At 35.2% G+C, this 24849-nt stretch overlaps 1 pseudogene; it reads right to left on the reverse strand.

Moving 5' to 3' along the window:
* Positions 1 to 9388: 9388 nt before the first annotated feature.
* Positions 9389 to 11464, reverse strand: LOC110277607 (pantoate--beta-alanine ligase-like; annotated as a pseudogene).
* Positions 11465 to 24849: the final 13385 nt, after the last annotated feature.

Below are 24849 nucleotides of genomic sequence, written 5' to 3' on the forward strand. Positions count from 1 at the left end.
TCTGATCCCTTTCTTTCTTTTTTTTTTATTTTATTTTATATTTATTTTATTTTAAAATTTTTTTAATAAGGGGTAATTTGGTAATAAAAGAAATAAAATTGGTAAAAAGGACGATTTTAAAACAAACTGAAACCTTAGGGACCATTTTATAGCAAAAAAAAGGTCAAGAATGAAATAAATTTTTGGCCTCTACGTTAGGGACCAAAATCATACTTATCCCTTATTATTATTATAATTATTATTATAATTGTTATTACTGGTGTTATTATTACTGGTCTTATTATTATATTATTATTATTCTTATTATTATTAGTCTGGATAGGATCTTCGAAAATGTGGAGACCCAGCGGTATTGACTGTCTCTTTTTTGCTAGAATGTCCACCACTGAATTTGCTTCGCGAAGAACGTGGTTCCAATGCATTTGCTGGATGCGATTTGATAAGATTCGGATTTCATCTAAAAGCGATGCACAAGGGTGAAGGGCAAAGCATCCATGATGAAGTTGATAGCAGCAAGAGAATCCGATTCTATGATAGCTTGGTTCCAGTTGTGAGTGATGGCTAGTAAGAGTCCTTTAATGACCCCCTGTAATTCTGCATACATAATAGAACAATTTTCAATGTTATATGTGAACGCCTTTAGAAACCAACCTAAATGATTTCAGACAATTTCACCACAAGTAGCATTGTTGTTGATGAAAGAGTAGAAACCATTAACATTAATCTTGATTATACTCTCAGGAGGGGGTACCAACGAACAAGACACGCTGTGGAATTAGTGACTTGCTTTGGTATGATGAGATTGTGTAAGGCTCCTTTAATCTCAGAGCTCCTCACTTTAATGGACTCTGCCATGGTTGCTAAGTGAGTGACAATTCCTTCAAAGATTAACTTATTGTGGAAGTACCATAAGGAGGAAATCGCAACCCCAAAGGTGCAAGGCCAATCATTCGTCTTAGAGAGATTGTGAATGAAACAATTGTGTCTGCCAAGATTGTAAAACTCTTTCACTTGGTCTTTGGGTTGAAGAGATTGCCATACAAGAGAGGCAAAGGAGCAGAGCACATATAGACTTGTTTCCTAATCTATGTGACATCTTGGACACTGATTAATGTGTGTTAAGTATCTTCTTTTTCTCTCTATGTTCGTCAAGATAGCAGCATACGCCACCAATCAGATGAAAGATTTAATCCTTTCAGGTCCCTTCCAACTCCTTGCAAGCTTGAATACTTGATCATGTGACGCCTGGTCATTTTGAAGGGTGTGGTAGGCTATTTTTAAGCTAAATGATCTGTCCGAAGAGGGAGTCCAGGCTACATAATCCGCCTCTCTCCAAGGGGATGGTGGAACAAGGCTCATTATCTTGCTAATCATATCATCCACAACCACTCCTTTACTCTAGTAACGTCCCAGCCTCCTGAAACCGAGAGGACATCAATTAGAAATATATTTAAATCGACTTCACTAATTACCTGTGATGTCTGTTGGCTCAATCTCCCGATATTTGGGACCCAGTTATGTGACCAGAACTTAATTTAAGAGCCATCACCAATTCTCCACACAATATTCTTTTTCATATCTTCCACAGCCACTACAAGAAAAACACCCATTCAAGTACACTTGAAAAGTGTAGCCAAAAGTGAAAAAATGATGCCTTAGGCTACGGCTACGCTTTCTGGGGTGATTCCTATTCGGCCGTTGCCTATTCTCAAAGGCTACGCTTTTCTGCACCAAGGGCTACGCTGTTGGCGTTTGGGAATAGGGTGCACTTTTCAAGTGATGCTGTCCAGGACCAAAGGCTACGCTTTTCAACTTCCATTTTTACCAGAATAGGCTACGCTTTTCAGTGCTACTGCATCACCTATAAAGCGTAGCCACATTGTATACCATAGCTACTCTATATAAGTGTAGCATTAGGTCCCTCATTTTTTTTTATTTTCTGTATAACCATAGCTACTCTATATAAGTGTAGACTTAGGTTTCTCATTGTTTTTTTATTATATATAATATATTTATAATAATTCAAAAGTATTAATATTCATACATCTCACACTAAATTAAACATAGCCATATCAAAATAGGCATGAGACCACTTAGAATTTACTACTAATACTCTACGGAAAACTAAAATATTATATTCTATATAAGTATCATCTAATAAAAGTAATTAGTCTACCATACATGTATCTATTCTCAACATTACTCCATCTTAACCCATAAACCACAATGATAAACAGCTTAATCTTCATTATCATCCTCAATATTATCCTGCATAATTATATAGAAAAGTAATTAGAAAAATATTTATAATGACATTCACAATTATAAAAATTAAAAAATCAAACTGAAAATAATTAGAAATCAAATTGAAAATAGTTGTATAAATTATCAAAACTATGTCAACTTAAAAAATAAAGTTAGCACAATTCTTGGTGCTACTTCAGTTAGCACAAAACTAGAATTACAACAACCAGAATTGCACAAATAATTTTCAGCTATAACAATACAACTTCAAGTGTTAAAGTGTCAATAAAGCCAATAACATATGATTTTCAGCCATAGCAATTAACTTAACCATATGCAAATATAAGAGGTATAACATATTATACATATACCTAATATATTATACATATAAAAAAAGGGGCAAAAGAAATCCTAATATATTATTATTTATTTTAAATAGGAATACTAAAGTGTACTTTGGTTTTGGTTTTGCAACTGCATTCTAAGAATTTAATTTTATATGATTTTTTAAAAATCGGCTACTGATTTAGTACACTACTTCAGAAAAACAGCAAGCAATAACCAACTTAGAAAAATTATATAAAATCCATCTTTGGTTGGATTCTCCTAAAGTGTGGTGTGGTTGAACCAGACTTACCCGTCTTTCACCCAGTTTAAGTCCCAGAGCATTTTCACTTCTCTAGAAAAAGAAATGCCTCTCGAAATATGGTTTTGTTTGAGTAAAGTATTGTTTTTGTCCCCAACGTTTGGGGTAAGTCCTATAATTGTTCCTAACATTTCATTCATCCTATTTACATCCACAACGTTCTAAAATTGATTCAATATTACCCTCCCGTTAAATCCACTGACGGAACATTAACGGAGATGCCTACGTGGACCAGACACGTTGGTAAGCCCACTCGTGTGTAGTGACACGAGTTTTTTTTTTGCGCGTAATGTTTGCTTAACCTTACGAAACGCTTGCAAACAGAGGAGAGCAACAAAAAATATAACACTTCACATTCCACCCACACTCCATAAACCCTATCGAGTTTTGATCGCAGGTTCTTCGTCCTCGATTACTAAGGAAGAAGACGGATTGAAGCGGCTTGGTGTGGTCTATATTTCCTACAGAGAACAGCATTGCCCCGTGTTGGTGGTACCAAGAACTTGGAAACGGCACATAGTGAAAAGGTATGTTGAATCTATGTTTGATTTTCGTTTAATGGGAATAGTTCATGCAAGTAAAGATGAGTATGCATAGGGTTTCTATGATTGTTATGTTGTTGCTGTTAGGGTTTAGGGTTGTTGATGTAAGTGCAATATTTTGATTTAGACTTTCTGGCCTTGACATTGATCACCGTGGTTTTATGATGTTTGAAACTTGTAATAGGAAAAGTAGCAGAAGAGATCGAGTGACTTTAGTGTAAAAATTTATCACCAGGGGAGGTTTCGGCTTCAAGGAGGTGCTGTTAGGTATTTGGGTGGGGAGACATCCATTGTAGACTACTGTAACGAGGATGAATGAAGTTTGATTGAGGTGTATGAGATAGTGAGTAGACAGGGATATTTGAAGAAGGATATCGCTGCGATATGGTATAAAGCTGTGAATACTGGGTTAGAGGAAGGATTGAGCATGCTTAAAACTGATAAAGATGCCATGGATATGGCAAGAATTGGGGTGAAAGATGATATGGTTGAGGTTTATGTTGTTCATAAGACAAGTGAAGTGGGAGAAGATGTGCAACCTGGGCAAATTACTGCTCCTGTCGTTGGAAGTGATGAGGCTGGGCCTGGCCCAATTGTTGTGTATGAAAGCCCTGGTGTTGGGCTTGGGTCAAAGCCAGCTACTGATGGGCCCACTGAAAAGGATGAGGTTGGGTCCATGAGTAACGGATCATGTGAGGATGGTAGGGGTTCTGATGCTGTTGAAGAAGAGGATGAGGGGAGTGAGACCTCTGATGATGATGACTATGTACCTAGGGGGAGTGAAAGTTCATGGAGCTCTGAGTCAATTGCTAGGAATGCATCAGATCACAGTCTTGATTTTGGTGACAGTGATGATGATAGGGAGGGAGCTGAAGGATTAGTTGATGTGAACATCACGGAAGAGGGGCAAAAAGAGTCTATACCTAGTCAGTCCCAGGGTCAATTTTCACAGCCAGTTGCACCAAATGTTGGTAAGAAAAAAATCGTAGGGAGATTTGGGGATGAGGATACAGGTTACAACAGTGAGGATTTTCTAGATATTCCGTTGAGTGAAGATGAAGAGGACATGGGAAAGAGGTTTCCGATTCACAGGCCCTTGAAGAACATGAGTGAATACAAGTGGGAAGTGGGAACCTTGTATATGTCAAGGGAGGAGTTCAAAGACTGTGCGACTGCATATGCTGTCAGTAGTGGAAGGGGTCTTAGATTCTCTAAGGTGGTCTGAGGAGGGTTAAAGTGGAGTGTGTGGAGGGTTGTGAGTGGTACGCATACTGTGGAAAATTGAAGCATGAGCGAAGTTGGCAGTTGAAGAGTTGCAATAACAAGCACAACTGCTCCAGGGAGTTGAAGATTGTTATCATGCACGCCAAATGGCTGAGTAAAGTTTTTCTGAATAAAATTGCTGAGAACCCGAAGATTAAGTTAACCACACTAATGAGGAAAGCATGCACAAAGTGGAATGTGGAGTTGGCCAAATCTAAGGCTTCTAGGGTCAGACAGTTTGCTCTGGATGAGTTGTAGGGGATATACATAGAGCAGTATAGAAGGTTGTATGACTACTGCCATGAGTTGCTGAAGACTAACCCTGGGTTTTCAGTGCATTTGAAAGTCCAGAGGCCTCCGGAGTTTGCTTCTGAACAACCAGTGCCAGGGGTAGATTTAAGACCCAGATTCGAGAGGGTCTATGTGATGTTAGATGCCTGTAGGAGGAGTTTCATGGCTTGTAGGCCGATGATTGGGCTGGACGGATGCTTCCTGAAAACACCCTATGGAGGCTGGCTCCTAACTGCAATGGGTTGGGACCCAAACGATCAAATCTTGTCGATAGCATACGCAGTTCTCGAAGCTAAAACCAAGGACTCATGGACATGGTTTCTCCAGCATCTGTATGATGACCTGGGAGTTGACAAGATTAGGACCTGCACCTTCATGTCTGACTAACAGAAGGTACTATTCTTTTCTCTACCCCTTACTATACAACTGTTGTAGTAAGCATTTGAATAATGCATACTCATTCTTTTTTTGTGGATGCAACAGGGTTTAGTGCCAACTTTTGAGGAGCTTCTGCCTGGTGTTGACCATAGATTTTGTGTTAGACACCTGTATGCAAATTTCAAGAAGAGATATCCAGGGATCCAGTTGAAGCTAATGATGTGGAATGCTGCCAAGGCTACTTATTATCAAGAATAGGAAAGGAGGATGAGTGAGATATAGAAGGTGGATCAAGGAGAATACAACTATCTAATGGAGATACCGACAAAGTACTGGTGTCGTCACAGGTTTGTGTGTAGACCTAGGTGTGACACTTTAGTTAACAATATGTGTGAAGTGTTTAATTCTGTTCTGGTTGAGGCTAGGGAGAAGCCAATAGTGACTATGCTAGAGGATATTCAGATTTATATAATGAAACGTTGTGCTGACAATAGGGATAGGATAATGCCTTACAATAGAGATGTGTTACCGCGAATTATAATTAAAGTAGAAAAACAGGCAGAACTAAGTGGGAATTGGGTGAGTGTGTATGCTGGACGTGATAGATATGAGGTGGTTAGCATTCAGGGGGGAAGAAAAAATTTGTGGTGGATCTTAGGAATCAAGAGTGCTCGTGTAGGAAGTTCCAACTGTCTGGCATTCCCTGTGCACATGCGATGACTTGTGTAAGGAAAATGTGCTTCAACGTTGATATCTATGTATCTGACTACTATAAGAAGGCTGCATACATCTCCTGCTACCAACATGTTGTGTTCCCTGTTAATGGACCAAACCTTTGGGACAGAACTCAATTCGAGGATATGTTGCCTCCCACTTATAGAAAATCCATTGGGAGGCCAAAGAAGAAGAGGACACGAGCTGCTGATGAGCAATCAAATAGGACTGGCCTGTCTCGTGAAGGACAGCAACAAAAGTGTTCTTATTGTTTATGCTCTGGTCATAACAAAAGGAGTTGTCCAAAGAAGCGCAAAGTCACTCCAAGTCCTGCTATAAGTATATGTCATTTATTATTTGTTGGTGTGCTTACTGGTGTCTTCATCATTTTGGTAACTCAATTATTTGTTGCTCTGTCTTGTGTATAGGTTGACAATGCTGGTAATTCTGCTTCAAAGGGGAGGTCACAGAGAGGGGTCAGAAAAAGTGTGAGACTCTCTGCCAAGACACCTTCTAGTAAGGCTACTGAAAGTGGAAATAGGAAGCAGAAGGGAAACAACAACAAATCACCCTCACACTCAAAGAGAAAGTCAGGTGTCAGCTCACAGCAATCACAAGCTGCAGCGAAAAGGGCTAAAGTTGATCATTCACAAACTGCTTCTGCACCAGCCCCAACAACTGCAAGGGTTCTGCCCACTCCAGTAAAGAGGGTCAGCTAGTCCAACCTTAGGTTCATGGCCAGGACTCCACCAAGAGCATGGAAGAATTTTGAGTGATTTACTGTCACTTGTGAATTTATATGACTAGTGATACCTTTTGTATTTTGCATTTTGTATTCTATTAGAAACTATGGTTGTTGGTTTCACTTTTTGTATCTGGAGGTGCTGCTACATCAAAAACAATGTTTAGCATCTAGGTTGACTTATATTTCTAGTTTTTGGATATCTACATGACATCTATGTTGGTTAACTTCTGAACTATCGCCTATATAGGCCTAATGTTGAGGTTAATCCTTTATGTTATTCCTGTGTCACTGACTCATTTAATCAAGGTTGCAAATAGTTACTTCAATGATGTTCCATGACAATGTAAATTGAACAGATAAAATTGGGTAACAATGAAGTTTCATTCAAAATCATTCAATCAACATCTTACATTTGATCCAACCCAATCCCTACAGCCACACTCCAGAATACAGACAACATATTGCCAACAAGCCTACACTAGCACCTATGTTCTGCAACCTTAATGCAGAAAAAACCTCCCATTTCTTGTCAGTGACAATTTTTCACACAATAAAATCATAGCACATGTCCTTCCAACCAGAGCTACTGCTACTGCCATTGTCAACATCCTCTCAAGTGTTGTCACTTTACCCTTCAAGCCTGTGATTTTCCTTTTCAATCGAGCAACTTCTTGCTCCTTTTCTGACTCTGCCCATACAAAGTACCCACACTCTTCTCCAATCTAGGCCAAAACCGAAAGAAAATTCAAATCAGATAACCAAGTAACAGCTAAACCCAACAATTACATTTTCTACTTACCCCATAGTTAACACAGCCCCAAAACCTCCTTCTGGGATTTTCTGCCATTGATGAAGTCACAAGCACTGGCCTCTCTCTATAGTAACAAGTTGTTCTCCGTCGTCTCCCTTGGCTGCTGTTTCGATACGAAGCACTGCAACTACGCTCCGCCTGGGAGGCCTGCGAAGCCATGGACTCACCCACGACTGCAACAGAGACGGCGATGGTGAGAAGAAGAAGGGACAAGAGGTGCATTCTCAAATTAGGGTTCACCCATTTAAATTATTATTTCTTTTTTTTGTTTCTCAGTAACGGTCACTAGGAAAAACATTTGCCACAGTGGACAAAATTAGCCACGTAGGCATCTCCGTTAGTGTTCCATCAATGGATTTAATGGGAGGGTAACATTGAATCAGTTTTGGAATGTTGTGGATATAAATAGGACGAATGAAACGTTAGGGACAATTATAGGACTTACCCCAAACGTTGGGGACAAAAACAATACTTTACTCGGTTTTGTTTTAAGGAAAGGGTGCTGTCGCAGCAGTGAACAGCCCTGCTTCCAGAAGACACAACTTTCTCTATAAAATTCAAATTGTCCTTAAATTTGGACATAAAATACTAGACATCCTAATATTTCATTCCTCTTTAGTTTCACCTCCAAAGAGTTTCAGAGTATTGAGATATGTGGTTTTGAAGTTGCTGTTCCAGAATTCGCACAGCATTGTTTCTGCAGAAAATGACCATTTTCTAAAAATCATATCCCCCAAACCACACATCAGAAAATTCTGAAATTTTAGGGGAATAATCTAAACATCTTAAGGTTTCATAGAAAAATAATTTCACTCATTTTGAGTGGCTAGATTGCTCCCAGTTTTGTTCACAAATTGCTGTCCGAAACTGCATATTCTGCAACATGTAACCTCGGGTTTTGAGAGGCCAAAAATTGATTCCTAGCTTTTCACTCACTCTAACGTTGCATTCTAACTTTCTTTTACCTATTGTAACTTGTTGGAAAGATTAAATCAGCCCCAAGTGCTCAGGATTAATAGCAGAGCGTTGATGGTGTATCATTGCATTGTGCATCAGCTATTTACCAAGTGGCGAATCCTTGAGAGCTACGATGAGACATGGTAGCTTAGGCTGTGTTTGGTTTATGTCTTAAAATTATGAAGACATAGACACAAATACATAAAAGTACATAGACACAAGAAGACATTAATTTTGTATTCTGTTTGATAATTAAGACATGGACAGAACACACCATTCACAATTTTATTAAAAAGTCAATTTTACCCCATTCATTCCAGTATCACCATCACCACTTCTGGCTTTTCATACCCCTTCAAAATCATCACAATTTACCATGGCATCATCATCTTCAAGACCAATACAGATTTTTTCTAATTTTTGGTAATTCTTCATCCAAAATAAAATCAACCTCATAAACATAAAGAATTTACCCAAAATTGCTAAAAATTAGCATAACAAACACAAATCTCTATCAATCCAAATACAGAATAAGTTATCACCTCATCCATGGCAAAGAACACCACAAATAAAATTTAATCCGAAATTTAATATTCATAAAATAAACAAAAATGCTTCAATAACATTCTAATTGAATAATACAAACATTCAAATATTTTATTAAAAAAGTTTTAAAACAAATACAAATTGAATATGAGAGTAGAATAAGGTAATAGAGTAAATGAAAAAAAAAAGAAAGAAGTGGAGAAGAATGAAAAGAAGATGAAGAGAAGAAGAACAAAATACGAATGGGGGAGAGCATCTTCATTGTTACACAGTCGTTGTTGATGCTGATCGAAGGGTGAGGCAGAGAGACTTTCTTATTTGCGGTGACGCCACCTGCAAGGAGAAAACAGAAGACAAACAGTGCCGCCAAAGAGAGGATGGAAGCGACGCCATTGAAACCCAAATCGGGCAATAACAATGGAGGCTGAGAGAGGAAACGAAGAATGGTTGAAGAAAAAAAAATTAGGTTGAAGGGATAAAATGGTAAAAATTTTCCGTGTCTCAACTTAAAAATAAGTGTCTCAGCTAATTGAAAAGACACAAAATACATGTTTTTTTGTGGGTATCTCTGTGTCACCGTGTCTTTTTTAATTTGTGTCTCACGTGCCAAACAAAGAACACGTCCCACCGTGTCTCTGTCTTTGGCATACACAGACATCAACCAAACGGTGCCTTAACTATATCAATTTTTCACATCTATTTTGAAGTTAATTTCCATGTTGTCTATAAGTCTCACTTTCCCAAACCATGCTACAACACACAAGACAACAGGGCTGCCATTGATAAATTCCACTTTCTCCAAATTCTCTTTATCAACAATCTGCAGAAAAGATGCATATATCTAGTTAGCATGCATCTAAGTCAATGTCTTTTCACTATTCTCTATATTTCTTGGGACAAAAGTGTCTTTTCAATGTTCTTAATTGATTGTTTGGAAGCCACAGTGTACACTACCCCCAAAGAAACTTTGGCATTACGATAGTGGTTGGGCAATGTATGGACAGAGACAGAGATAGTGAAGACCCCCAGAAAAAAACAATTTTTGTATCCTATTTAGTATTTGGTAGTAGTGAGGGACAGCGAAAGAAAACAAAAGAGACTTTTGCAACAGTGTCCAATGTCTCTATTTTAGAAGATACAGAAAATAATAGACTATTTTAAAACAGCAAGGCAAAATCCCAAAAGTTGAAATGTGATTACACCAACGGCATGACTCTAGAAAATTGATGATGGATCTTGCTGCTAACTGAAATAGGTGCATAAAAAACAGCATTTTGAGTTGCATAGGTATTCTTTCAGTTTGCGTTACTCCCTCTATATATGTGTACCGCAAAGACAATTTTGTTCCACTACATGCATATGAGAAATATATAATCCAAGTATGAAATGTCTCAAAAAGTTATTTATATTCAAAATTTGTCCAACATTGTTATTTATAATAATATTTATAACCATAATCATGTTAAATCGTCCAATGAACTCCCAGGACCACCCATAGAAAGAATAAGGACAACAGCAATAAAAGCAAATCCAATTTCCCTGACCAATTATACAACTTGGATATCTTTAGCAATAATCATATTGCACATCACTTGTAAATATCTAATAATATATTAACCGAGACTGAATGTTTTTGAAGTTGAATATGTAATTAAACTATAGAGAGATCTCATTAAATAATCCAAATTAATTGAACACAAGAACTCACCTCAGCATAATCAATCTGTCGACCAGCCTTAGTAAGTAATACATTGGACCACTAAGTTTCTCAACTTCTCACAATGCACCTGACCATCTGCTGCTGCTGATTTAGCTTTTAACAAAGATTTATTTATGGATAGTGCCTGCAACAGATGGAACGGGAAAAAAAGTTTTGTTAGTTTTAGTTATAAAGACTTTATAGGCTCAGCGTTACAATTATCATTACTATCATAACAAGTGCTTCATATTAAATACCATGACTACTATGAACTAATTAAAATATACATATCTGAATAAAATAAAATCATAGATTTTGCCTGTCTTTCGTAGAAAGGCGCACATTACGCGAACTCATTGCCAAGCCATCATTCTCACGTGTGATTTCAGAACCAACAATTTTAATGTTAAAATCATGTCCCTTGACCATTTCCTCATCACGTCCTTGTTAGAGATCACCAGTGGCTCTTTGGATGCCATTCAGATGGCTGTTTGGAATTGCTAATTATCTCAGTTAAGCGGAACTGCTCTGCTAGCTGGAACTCCAGCTCCCTAGTGGGCGTCACCACCAACGCGAACACACCGAACGGGTGCTCCGACAGGCGGTAGAGGATCGGGAGGGCGAAAGCGGCGGTCTTACCGCTGCCAGTTTCATCGATGCCGAGCACGTGGCGGCCCTCCAGCACTCGCGGGATGCAGCGAGACTGAACACGCGGGGACGCTTCAAACAGGACAAGAGAGCAAACATTGGTGAACAAGGGGATCGAGAGCCCTCGAGAACGACGAACCATGAAGCTAGCTGAGCATATCCCCTTTCAAAGGTTTGAATCATTGCGACATTTGTATTTTGCTCTGAGAACTCTTGTCCATAAGAAATTTTTGCTTTCAATAAGTTCCCAACCAACTTTCCTCATATACGCGTGGTTTAGGTCCTTTGCATGTCGTAGTCCTAGACTTCCCAACTATTTTGCTTTAGTTACGGTGTTCCAATTCAGCAAATGTATTTTTTTTGTGTAGTCTGTCTCGCCGGGTCAATAGCATTACAAGTAGATATAGATAATATAGCAGATTGCATAGTATATGTAGGAATAGAAGATAGAGTTGGTTTTACTAGAGTAGTTTTCCATGCGAGAGAAATGGAAGACGCTGTTGAGCCTTGCATTTAGCTTGCTTTCGATATCTTTGTATATATTTTTGGTGACCCTAAAATGTATGATAATAATGTGAAAACATAATAATGAACGAGTTTCGTTAGAATAGCAGAGAGCCAATTAATTAAAAATAGATTTATTATCAAAAAAATATTTTTTTAAAAAGTTAAATATAAAGAGACTATGTCATTTAAATTATTGGTTGTTAGTAAAAAAAATTTTTATAATTTTAATTTTTAAAATTTTAAAATTTAAAATTTAAAATTAAAAAAATTAGTTTAAATTAACTTATATTATAATTGATTTTCTAAACTTTTTCATAATGAACAAAAACTGAAAATTGCCTCTCCAAAAGAAAGAAATAAAAAATAAATAAAAAATTGATCCACCTTTCACCAAAAATTAATTTAAGAAAGGACAAAAAATGGTATTATTCAATAATATTGTATTATGATATATTATACAAAAATGTGAATCTACAAATAAACAAACCTACAAAATGTAACCTGTGTTTGATAATAAAAAACTGCAAAATGCAATTGTACTTGACATTTAAAAAAAAGAAAAAGAAAAAAATAGCTCCAAAATACAACCTACATTCTACATGTGGGTCGTCATATGGCCGAAACGTAGTCCGTTTGATAAAAAAAAAAAAAACAAGTTATAATAGCAGATACGAAAAATAAAGTATAACCTGCATTTTGCATGTGCATACTCTACAAGTAAATGCATGTGTAACACGTGTTTCTGAGTTGAATGTTTGACTTGGTTTTTATATTGTGCTTGGTTTTTATATTGTGCCGGAGCTGCATTCTAAATATGTTAATGAGACATACATCACATCAATCTGTAAAATTTTTAATCCTATTGAAATTGATGCATCTATGATACCATTATAGAATAAAAAATAGGATAAATTATTAGTTATAATTGAGTAAAACTAAAATTAAAATAATTTCACTCATAAAAATATACATTAATTTAATATTTATTAAAATATTTAATTATTTTTTTATTTTTATAATTTTATTAAATTTGTAATTTTTATAATTAAGTTTTATAAATTGACATGATGTATGTTTCACTCGCTTGTTTAGAATATTTTTATTTAATTTAATCTTTTATTTTTTATGTTAAAAAATTTGCCTTCAATCCTCAATTACGGACACGTAAGGTCAGTATATCATGTTTGTTTTTACGGTAAGCATAATAGAACTTCTCTATAGTCTATATCCATCTTTTTTTTATTGTTGGTTCTTAGATTAAAAATTTTACTGACTGACATGATGTATGTCTCACTGACTTGTTTAAAATATTTTTTAATTTAATTTTTTTATTATTTTTTATTTTAAAAAAAATTGTCTTCAATCTTTAGTGACTAACATGTAAGATCAGTATATCATGTTTGTTTTTAGGAAAAGTACCATAAAACTTTACTTTTGAAATTAAACAAGAGAGAGAAACTTCGTGAATAAGAGATTAAACAACCGTATTCATCAACTTTACCTATATTTATTTTTTGAGAAAATTTTATTCTCTTTACGAGATGCTAAAATGACACTCCCTTTTCTTTTATTTATAGAAAAAAAATTCTATGATACTTACACTCAAAATCATCATGTGATGCTGATAATACGTGGTACATTATAAGATTGTCATATGTGTGAAAATTGTGCTACTTCTAGTAAGCCGTTTATAGCGGCAATGTGATGAAAGGCCAGGAAATCCTGTTTTCGTTATTTTGATGGTAATTAATTAAGTATAATTAATTGTTGTCTAATAAAAGTGGATTGAGCTGTAAAAAATACCGTACGAATTGGGACTTGTTTTTTGATGGGAGATACATTAGATAATTTGCATAAAATTATAAGTTGGCCTTTGAATTACCATGATGACCAAGAAAAAAAAACTTAACATAGTACTAATATAATGGGTAATAGATTCTCTAAAATCCTTTTTCTTTAATTCTTAATATATATGTTTAATTATTTCTTATTATGTGAGTATCCAACCGAAAACTATATAACAATAATATTAATATAGAGATTGTTATTATCATGGAAAGAGATCAAGTAACATAGTTACTAAGAAGACATGGTTACTAAATTTTTATTATGAGTTGACAAAAGTTAACCACAAAAATTTAACATTTTCACATTTGAACATTCTTAATGCATGGATATACTTATAAAAACTTTTTTTTGCAGTGAATGAAATAGTCGAACACTTTATTATTGCAACAGGTTGAAAAGGAAGTCAATGTGATTGGGGTCACACACCACAACATATGTTAACCTTAATGTTCGTAACTTTAAATCCCTGTTTTGTGTATAATCCATCATATTTTTTTTAGTTTTATGCATGGAGGATATTTATTTGTAGGATTATGTTAAGTGTATATTAAAATTAATCACCAATACAAAATATATATTATGGTATAAATACACGTTGAAAATAAATATGTCAAAATTAATATTTTTTCACATTGAAATTCAATTTTTGTAAGTCAAAATTAGTATAATTTAATTAAAAATTCATATTTTATGTTTTACATTTTTTACTTAATTAATAATTTATAAGTCAAAATTAATATAGTGTGAGTTAAATGTCAGTATTTTGTATTTTGCAATTTTACTAAGCCAAATTTGTCTCTCATACTCTCATCAATATGACAAAAATAAATGTTGCTTTGAATGTTCTTTCAATTAGATATGAAGACGAAGGTAGAATGTCCTTATTAAAAACAAATGGCCAATAAAGCTTATTCTACTTTGATGAAAACATTAAAAACTTCCAAGTTACAATTTTACATCGACTACCCAATATGCTACCACCAAAAAAGCCTCAATTTCTACAGCCTACTGTGCGACCCAATCTACTTCCATTAAACAATAATTTAATTATATCTAATTAATTACCATAAAAATAACGGAAGGGAGAATCCCTTGGCCCTCATCACAATGCTGCTATAAATGGCGTACCAGAGACAACACATTTTTACATGCGTGGCAGTTTTATAATGCACCACGTATTATCAGCATCACATGATGATTTTGAGTGTAAGCACCATAGAATTTCCCTTTATAAAATATACATTTCTCTTCCTATTAACTTTTAAAAAACTTTTTCAATCTATTTTAAATTTTTTGTGTTAACTAATGTTAACTTTATTTATTTTTTAAAAGGATTAATCTTAGCATACAAACAATTAGCATTTACAAGTCTTACAAGTGCGGAACTTACTAAAACCCTAAACGCGCTCCAATTCATACATACAAGTCACGTGCTATATAACAGAATTTAATTTCAATCAAAATCAATTAACACGCGAATATCTCTCTTTCAATCTTCAAAAGATTTCGTTGCCTTCTTCGAATCCCTTGCCAAGTTTCTTCGTTCTCCTCTCGCGTTCTCCCCTGGTCTTTTGGATCCTTCTTTCTTTTGTGTTCTCCTTCGTCATTCACCTGAGTTTTGCGAACTATAACACTAGTTTCGTTTTATTTCAATTTTCTGGTTTCTGAAATCAAATTTTGAAGTCCTTTTGAAGATAATGGATGATTCAACCTCAGATTGTCAGCTCAATCATGGTGAAGTGGATTCAATCTCAGATTGTCAGCTCAATCACGGTGAAGTGAATTTTGAATTTGAATCGAACGAAGTTCCTAAGGTTTGATTTAGTTTCAGTTAATTATGATTGTCTATCTGAATAATTCGTGAACCTAGACTGTGAAATTAATGCGTGAACATAATTTGTGGATTGAATCTAATGTATTAGTTTTGATTAATTATCAGCAATTACAGACGCTCGGGTGTAGATCAAAACTTTTTGGGTGTATTTTTAGGGAAGTTTGGGTGTATTTTAGGGAAGTTTGGGAGTATTTACAGTTTATGGTTTTTCTTGTTATTTTTAATTGACTTGTTGTCGTTCGGGTGTATATCAGGAGTCCTTCGGTGTATGTTACTTTGATTGTTATTTTTTTTATGAGGTGTAGAAATTCTATATTATTTTCTTGTTTTTAACATGTTGTATTTTGCAGCCCCTCTCTGTTGTTGATGAGCAGCTTGTTCCCAAAGTTGGAATGACTTTTAAAAAGCTTGAAGATGCTGAAAAATTTTACAAGGACTATACCAAGGCTGCAGGTTTTTCTACAAGAGTTCGAAGCACAAATAAAAAGGGATATGAAATTAAGAATCAATTGATCACATGTAGCAGAGAGGGAAGATGGAAATCTAAAATATCTCCGACCGAGAAGACAAATCCCACAGTTGGTGTTAATTATCCTGCAAGAATTTATATACACACATTGAAGGATGTTGGTGCTTGGATCATTTCGAAGGTTGTGCTGCATTATTCACACCCCTGCTGTCCAACTCAAGCAGAGATGCTCAAACAACACAGGGAACTCAGCATGTCCGTTCGTCGTACAATAGAGAATAACGAGGAGGTCGGTATCAGACCAAGCAAAACATTTCAATCATTCGTTACCGCAGTCGGGGGTCACCACGAGTTAAATTTTATTGAAAAGGATGTGAGGAATTACATCACGAGAGAAGTGCGGAATGTTTCGAAACAAGAAGATGCAAAGGAATTCGGGAAATATTTATTGAGAATGAAAGAAAAGAATCAGAATTTCTTTTTCGAGCTCGAACTCAAGGACGATCAATCGATTAAGCTTGCTTTTTGGGCCGATGCAAGGAGCAGAGCTGCCTTTGAGTATTTCGGAGATGTTATTTCATTCGACACCACCTACAATACAAACAGGTAATATTCTGTTATTGTTTATGCTGCTACATTAATTTTGTTCTAGGACTCTGCTGCAGAGGTGTATATTGGATGTTACTTGGGTGTATAAATTCATTATATGGGTGTACATAATGATTTTCATTCTGCAATGTCGTAATTTCTGGAATAATTTTCTGCTGAATTTTGGTCTTGTGGACAACAAGTGGCTGTCAGATAATGTTGTTTAAAATCTGCAGCAGACGTGTAAATTGCATGTTTTGTCGGGTGTATTTATAGTCTGGCTTTGGGTGTATTATGCAGATCCTTATACAGACCGTCATATATGGGTTCCAATCTATCTGGATCACCACTTCTGGGCAGGGATGAAAAGCACACAAAGGAGCGAAAGCATGCATTCATTTTTTAACAAGTTTATCACCCCTAACAACTCGCTTATTCAATTTGTCAAACAATACGATAATTGCCTCGGAAGCAGGGAGCAAGCAGAGAGAGAATTAGATGCTGCATATTTTCATACGGTCATACCATGTGCAACCAAATCCTCCACTGAAGCTCAGTTTCAAGATGTGTATACTCATCAAAAGTTTAGGGAAGTCTAAGCACAATTCAGAGGAAAGGCAAATTACATCACTAGATTAACGAATTCCGCTCTAGACTATTCAGTATATGAAGTTGGAGAACAAGTTTTTAGCTCAATATTCAACAAGTTTATGGTTACTTACGACTTAGTAGTAGCCGAGGTAAAATGTCAATGTTTATTATTCGAGTCAAGAGGGATATTGTGCCGTCACGCACTAAGCGTGTTAAGCTTTGAACGAGTAAGCCAAGTGTCATCGAGATATATATTGGAACCATGGAGCAAGAAGGTAAAGAGGTGACACACACACATCAAGAGAAGTCACGACGAGCCAATGTTGGAGCTAAGAAGCAAGAGGTTTGACGAATTGGTTTTTTGTTCGCAAAATATTTGCGAATTTGCATCAAAATCGGACGAGTTGACTGCCATTTTGCACCGTGCGTACGATAACGTCATGGTTGAGATGGAATCATTGAAAGCTAAAAGGAAGGGCACATCTTCTTTATCTCACGAAGACGCCAACTTGGAATCCGTTAACGAGCTTCAAAGCCCTCCAAGGATTTGAACAAGAGGACGTCCAAAAAATAGGCTAGGTTCAAAGTTGGATAAACAGATAGCAAATGCCACAAAGAAGAAGAAAACAAAAGGTTTAAACAAGGTAAAAGTGATGTTCTTTAAATATGTCGTGATTGAATTTATTCTCGTTAATAGTTTAGCTAATATGTAAGTTTGTTATATTCAGTTAAACCTTTTTGATGCTGCATCAGTGGTGCATTCAAATTCCAGCCAATATCAAGGACGTGTTATGAATTATCAGTTCAGGGTACCAGCAACAGCGGATAACTTTTGGGTGTATAGTTACAGAATATGGGTGTAAAAATACTGTTCTTTTGGGTGTATTTCTGAATTTTCTTGTATTTCACATTTTACATATATATATTTCACATTTTACATATATATATATATATATACATATATATATACACTTCAGAATCTTGTTTTTATGTTATAAAATACTGTTTGTTTTTTTTTTACAACGGTTTGAGGGTTTTAGGTATTAGGGTTCAGGGTTTTAGGGTTTACGTTTTAGGTTTTAGGATTTACGGGTTAGGGGTAAGGGTTTAGGTTTTAAGTGTTTAGGGTTCAGGGTTTTAGGGATAAAGCATCAGAGGAGATAGATTTTTTGGTGTATATTCAACTTTCTTTGGATATAAAAAATGACAGGTTATGGGTGTATATTTGGTTTGATGTTTTCCTTCATATTATAGTACCTATAATTCATACATTTTGAATACAGCAGAGCGAGTTTAATTATTGAAAGAAATTTTACAATAATCTGGATTATAATTGGAAAATTTTTACAGCATGTGTTCAATTTGTTACAGGACTATATAACATTTACATTAATCAGTGTCAATATCCTTAGAATCTATCTGACAATATGGACTCAATAACAACGAGGATGGCTTGGATAGTCTTATTCCATTACTCTCCCTAATGGCTTCAGCTTTGTCTAGATTAATGTCATGGAATAGAATCCGGGAAGCATATTCCACTCTAAAGTGGTCCACCTCGTGCTACAGTTAAAAAGAACATTTTGTTTAATCAACCATGTTAATTGAGTAATGTAATACAAAGTTATTTATTTTTAAACATATTTACCTGGGTCCAATTATCCCACTCATACTTCCGCCTTTTAATGTTTGTGGGCTCAAATATCTCAAGCCACTTCATTACGTAGATAGTACAGTCATAGCTAAAAACAAAGAAAATAAATTACAAATTACATATAGAAAAATTTAATTTTCAGAGAGAAAGATTCATACCTTGTCTTTTTGCCCGAGATGTGAAGGTATAGTGGTTCAATTTCCTTGTCCTTGTCCCTTGATTTCAGAGGTGCCCCCAGCATATACTTTAATTCGTGAAATTACATATCCCTTAAAACACGAAACGAATCAGTAATACATGAAAAGGATACACCCAAAGGAGCACAAAGTTACACCTTATATTGAATAGAAATACACCCAACTATTAAAATACAGAACATAGAAAACAACTTACAATGAATGTGTTCAGGGTAGTTCTCTCATCGAACGGAGATTTTGTGTGATATGGGTCGACTATATAAAATTTTCGCTTTCTTGTATCAGCCAACCATAACCACCAATGTTGTGAATGGCAAACAGGTGCAAAAATCTGAAATATGTTCAGATTGAACACTGTTTTAGTTTATTTGGCACATAAGTAAAAAATGGTAATAAGAATTTTTAGAAATGAAAACTTACATAACGATGCGGTGCGAATTTTTTAAGGTCCAAGAAGGGTATAAACATTGGGTAGTCTTCCACCCTGAACGGATTATTGTTTTTAGGCTGTAAGAATACCCCATGTGGATGATTTGCAATGGCCATGTTCTACAAAAATTGTGAACCACCAAACGAATCTAAAAAATACACCCAAATGAATAAACAACTAACACCCAAATGAACACATTAAATACACCCAATATAAGATAGAAAATACATCTGAAGGAATGCAGAAAATACACCCAAAATTCGTTCAAGCAACCCTTACCACAATATCAGGGGGGAGACAATATACTTCTTCTTGAAACCTTTTAATCTTTTGTTGGTTTAGGATGAAGCACATGGCAGAGACAATCTAGAAAAAGATGTCGAAATCAATTTTACATTAATCAGGATTGTAGTTAATTTTGGTGAAAAAAACATTAATGTTGTTGTAATATTACCTCAGCTTCTATATGCATTTCAGGCGCGAGTGATGCAAGGTGGAGTTTTGATAGAGTGTATCTATCTTGGGCTTGGAGTCTGCAGACATTGTCAAACTCATTAGTTAGCCCATCTGCGTAGGTCTTCACTCGTATAGCCCAGAGGTAGCATTTCTCTTTCATGTCAGAACTATTTTCATTTGTCCTCGCAGGAGTTTCAAACTTCTCGAAACTCTCTGCCCCACTCTCCTTTGGAATCTGCGGACTTTTTTCTTTTGTTGTCACCCCACCACTTGTAATTTTTTGTACCAGATCCCCTAATTGTTCTAGCAGTTTTGGGGTTTCTGGAGTTTTTGCCCTGCCTCCATCTTGCGTTGACGCTCCCTCCTACGTTGCTGTTTCTTCTTGGCTTGAATCAATTAAGCCAAGGCTGAATGATGACATCGGATCTGTTTTAGGAACATACGATGCTGTCTGTGCCATCATCATTAGCGCAGTAGCGTCTTCTGAGACTGGATTACTGCGTGATCATGTATAACAAATTATAAGAATAAGAATATATGGATGATAACCAAACATTCATTTTACTCTGATTAACTTACATTTTAGATGGAGCTGGGGGAAGCGTGGGTGTGCTTTCTTCAAGTTGTTGGGGGGGTTCAGGAGTGCTGCACGGTACATAAAATTAATCATGATGTAAAAAAGCTAGTCATATATTAATCGTGAAAATATACACCCCAATAGGGACAATATTAAACTTTAACCAAATATACACCTAACAATATTTCTTATCTTTTTGTACTTCCTTCAATTTGTAGCAGAGGAGTTGGTTCATTTTCTATCTCAGGTGTTTATTCAATTTTCGGCATAGTGATTGTTTGGGACAGTGGTAGACAAACTTGAATTGGAACTCTAAACAAGAAGAAAAATAAAAGGTTAATAATGCCTTTGAAAATAAAAAGGTTATAAGGTTGAAATATTTTTGAAAAACTCACATTGCAAGCCCTTCGGACGGTGTCTCTTCCCTCACAACCATCATATTCTCTTCAACCGGCTCACTGACTGACTTTTCAACCAGACTCAACCTAAAATATACCCTAAGAAAGTCAAAAATACACCCGAACAATTAAAAAGAAAGACCGACTTTATTTTTTGAGAACTTACATACTTGCAGTTTTTGCTTTTTTTCTGCCTTTTTTTTCTCGAATAAAACAATAAAAGGCTTTTTTTCTAAAAAAAATATATACAGAATTAGAAGTAAAAGGTAATAAAAGAATAAAAGCAACGGTTATTTGAAAGAGAAATTACATGCTCTCTACCGGTTTGTTTACGCTACTTTGTTCTGTGTGTCCTTGAGAGGAAGGATCATCACTTCCCAAGTTTACGTCTGGTATTCTAAACATAATAGAGTACATGTTATTCACAAAAAATACCATACTGTTAAATCATGATAACAAGATTTTACCAAATAAAGCGTCTTACATTTCAGATGAGACATAGTGACCTTCCGTCGATCGCAGGTCAGCTTCCTTCTCCCTGCGAAACAAGAAACAATTATTAGCAAAGAAAACACCCTAAAATCTGAAATATACACCCCAACAAGACATACCTCTCTGTAGCAGATTTTTTATTGTTTTTCCTTAAGAATTCATCTAAATCTTCAGTTCCAATTTCAGATCTGACAGTGCATGCATAAAAGAACATGTTAACAAATATAATTTTGATGATAGACGGTAATATAGCTTACAAAGTACTGTACCCATGATAGGATTGAGCTTGCTCAGTAGATGAATCCTCAACAACGATTTTTTTCTTTTTGGATTGTATCCTGGGGGAAAAAAATAAGTATGAATCAGAAATAAAAAATTAATTTGATCACAAAATACTATCCAAAGAAGTGCTTACTTTTTTTGTGTTCTCTGAGTTTTTTTCTTTGTTTTTTGTTTCTCCACTGGTGATGATTCTTCGCTTTTATAAGTTAATAAGAGACACTCTGTTAATACATGAAATCTTGATAATAAACCCAAAGGAAATGAGTAATAATTTCAGTACATTATTCATCAGTTGATTCATATTCTGAATCAAAATCCTCCTGAATCTTCTTTCTTTTTTTTTGGACTCCATTCTGGAAGCCAAACAATCATTATTTAAAAATATTTTAAAAGGGATAAAATACACCCAAATAAATGCACAAGATACATCCAAATAAATGCACAAAATACACCCAACTTGATAAACAAAATACACCCAAATGGAGAAACAAAATATACCCAAATGGAGAAACGAAATACACCCAAATGGACAAACAAAATACACCCAAGTATGTTACTTACTTTTTGACTTTTTGGCTGGATTGTTTTTTTGTTGAATCCTCTGAGTCTTCTTCAGTCTCAGACTCGGAGGTAGAATTGTCACTTTCAGGTCTTTCAGTATCAGATGATTATGTTGAACTTGCCTTTCTTTTTTTGTTTTTTGGTTTCTTCTTCTTTTTCTTTTTTCTTTATTTCTTTTATTTTGTCCTTTGTTTCAGCCATCTTTACAATCTCCTGAAACATTAGAAATTTTAGTTAGCAGCATTCAGGTAAATAAAATACACCCAAGATATTTTGTTCACTTACCATATGTTCCTCAATTTCTGCCCTCATTCTTTCGACCAACTGCTCCTTTGTCCAGTTGGCAATCCAGGATTCTGGAGGTTTTTCTGCCCTCTTCTTGTCTTTATTTTTTGATAGATGAAAGTAAATTATCATCAGGACAAAGAGGCAGCTATCAATTGCCTTTTTCTTTTTGAGCTTGTAATCTATTACGCCCTTAATGATAAAACTCAAAACATGTCCTCCCCAGTTCCACTCTGTTATTGTGTCCATCTCAAAAATTGGGGCCAGGTGCACAGGTGAGATTTTGTTTATTGTCGTTGGTAACAAGAACGCCATCTGTATATAGAGGATGAAAATCCTCTTGAACATGAGGTGATACTGTTCATTATCAACGGCAATAGCCATCATCTCATCTGTCAGATTTTTGAGGATCTTACCCTGGAATCTTCTAAAAATTTCTTTGTCATCTTCAGAAAGATCCTTATAATTGACTTTCTGAGGAAATAGATCTTCTACAAAAAGGAAAATAAGAAAGTATGAAAATCAGTTCAAATACACCCAAGCATCAATTGAAATACACCTGAATATGGGTCATATACACCTATAATTTTTAGCAAGTTACCTGACGCGTTGATGCCAAGCGCAACCTCTATTGTTTTTGGTCTTACTTTAAACGAACCGTAGCCGGTTTCCAGTCTGTTTTCCCCTAATTTGAAGGAGTTAGCCAACTCCCTTAATATTTGGTGATGCACCATTAACGGTGGGATGTGCATCAAGCCACCAAATCCCAAATCTCTAACAATTATTTTCTTCTCCTCGCTCATGTTTCTGAATTTCTCACTTAACAAATGTGTTGCACACTTAAGATTTTTGGTTTGCTGTAAACAAAGCAAAATTATAGTCAGATATATTTCTATTATATAAAACTGATTTCATCTAAGACATATATTTGTTCTTACATTTTTTTCAGCTTGGTTTCTGCCTGCCATTTTTTTTGAAATGAAAAATACACCCATAGATTTCAGTAAGATACACCCATAGATTTCAGTCAGATACATCCATAGATATGAGTGAGATACACACATAGATATCAGTCAGATATCACTCAAACATGCATTAATATACAAGGTCAAACAACATTACAAGGTCAAGCAATATACACCCATAGATATCAGTAAGATACACCCATAGATTTCAGTCAGATACACCCATAGATATGAGTCAGATACACCCATAGATATCAGTCAGATATCACTCAAACATGCATTAATATACAAGGTCAAGCAATATACACCCATGGACAAACAAATATTAGAACAGTTGCAACTATTGACTATATTACAGTATATCAGCTTAGAAATATACACCCAACAAATTATGCCATATACACCCAACAAATTACTCCATATACACCCACCAAATTACGCAATATACTTCCAAAAATCAGTTACCAGAAGAATTAGAATAACAAGAACAATAACACCTAGAACAACTAAGAAGAACATTATAACCTAGAACCAAGAATAACAGTAAAACCTAGAACAAGTAGAACATTAAAAACTGTAAAATGAGACCTAGAACAAGAAGAACAGTAAAACCTAGAAGAACATAGAAGAACAGTAAAACCTAGTTCTTCGATTTCAAAATGTAAAAAATATACAAGATGAGTAAAATAGTAACGTAATGTACCTTCAGTATTATAACTTCATTTTTTCTGGAGATTGTTGATGGAGAGTTCTATGTTGTGTTGATGGAGAGTTCTAATCTTCGCAACGAGTTGTATCTCTGCAGTTTGCAATGTTGCTCGAAAATGGACGGTTTGTGTTTTCTTCGAATGGCTTGGAGAAGTGGAAGAGTGCACCATTAAGGAGCGCTTTTTGCGAAGCGCAACTGTTGAGTGGAGCGCATGAATTTTACGCTCCATTCAAAGTAATTGAGTGCGCGTGTGAAAGAAGTATGGGTTGGGAACTTGTATAATTTGTAGGGCCTTTTTGCTTGTATGTGTAGCAGGCCCCTTTTCAAAAAAAAATATTTTTTACAAAAATACTCTTTAGCAAAAATTTTATTTTTTTATCATTAAATTTTGCTTACTAAAATACCATTTAATAAATTATTTTTTATTTATTAAATTGTATTTTTACCAAAATATTTTTTTAAAAATTTAATAATTAAATTATTTTTTCTAAGATACCCTTCAATAATTTTTTAATTATTAAG

The sequence above is a fragment of the Arachis duranensis genome, chromosome 2, assembly GCF_000817695.3.
Source record: "Arachis duranensis cultivar V14167 chromosome 2, aradu.V14167.gnm2.J7QH, whole genome shotgun sequence".
Taxonomy (NCBI): Eukaryota; Viridiplantae; Streptophyta; class Magnoliopsida; order Fabales; family Fabaceae; genus Arachis; species Arachis duranensis.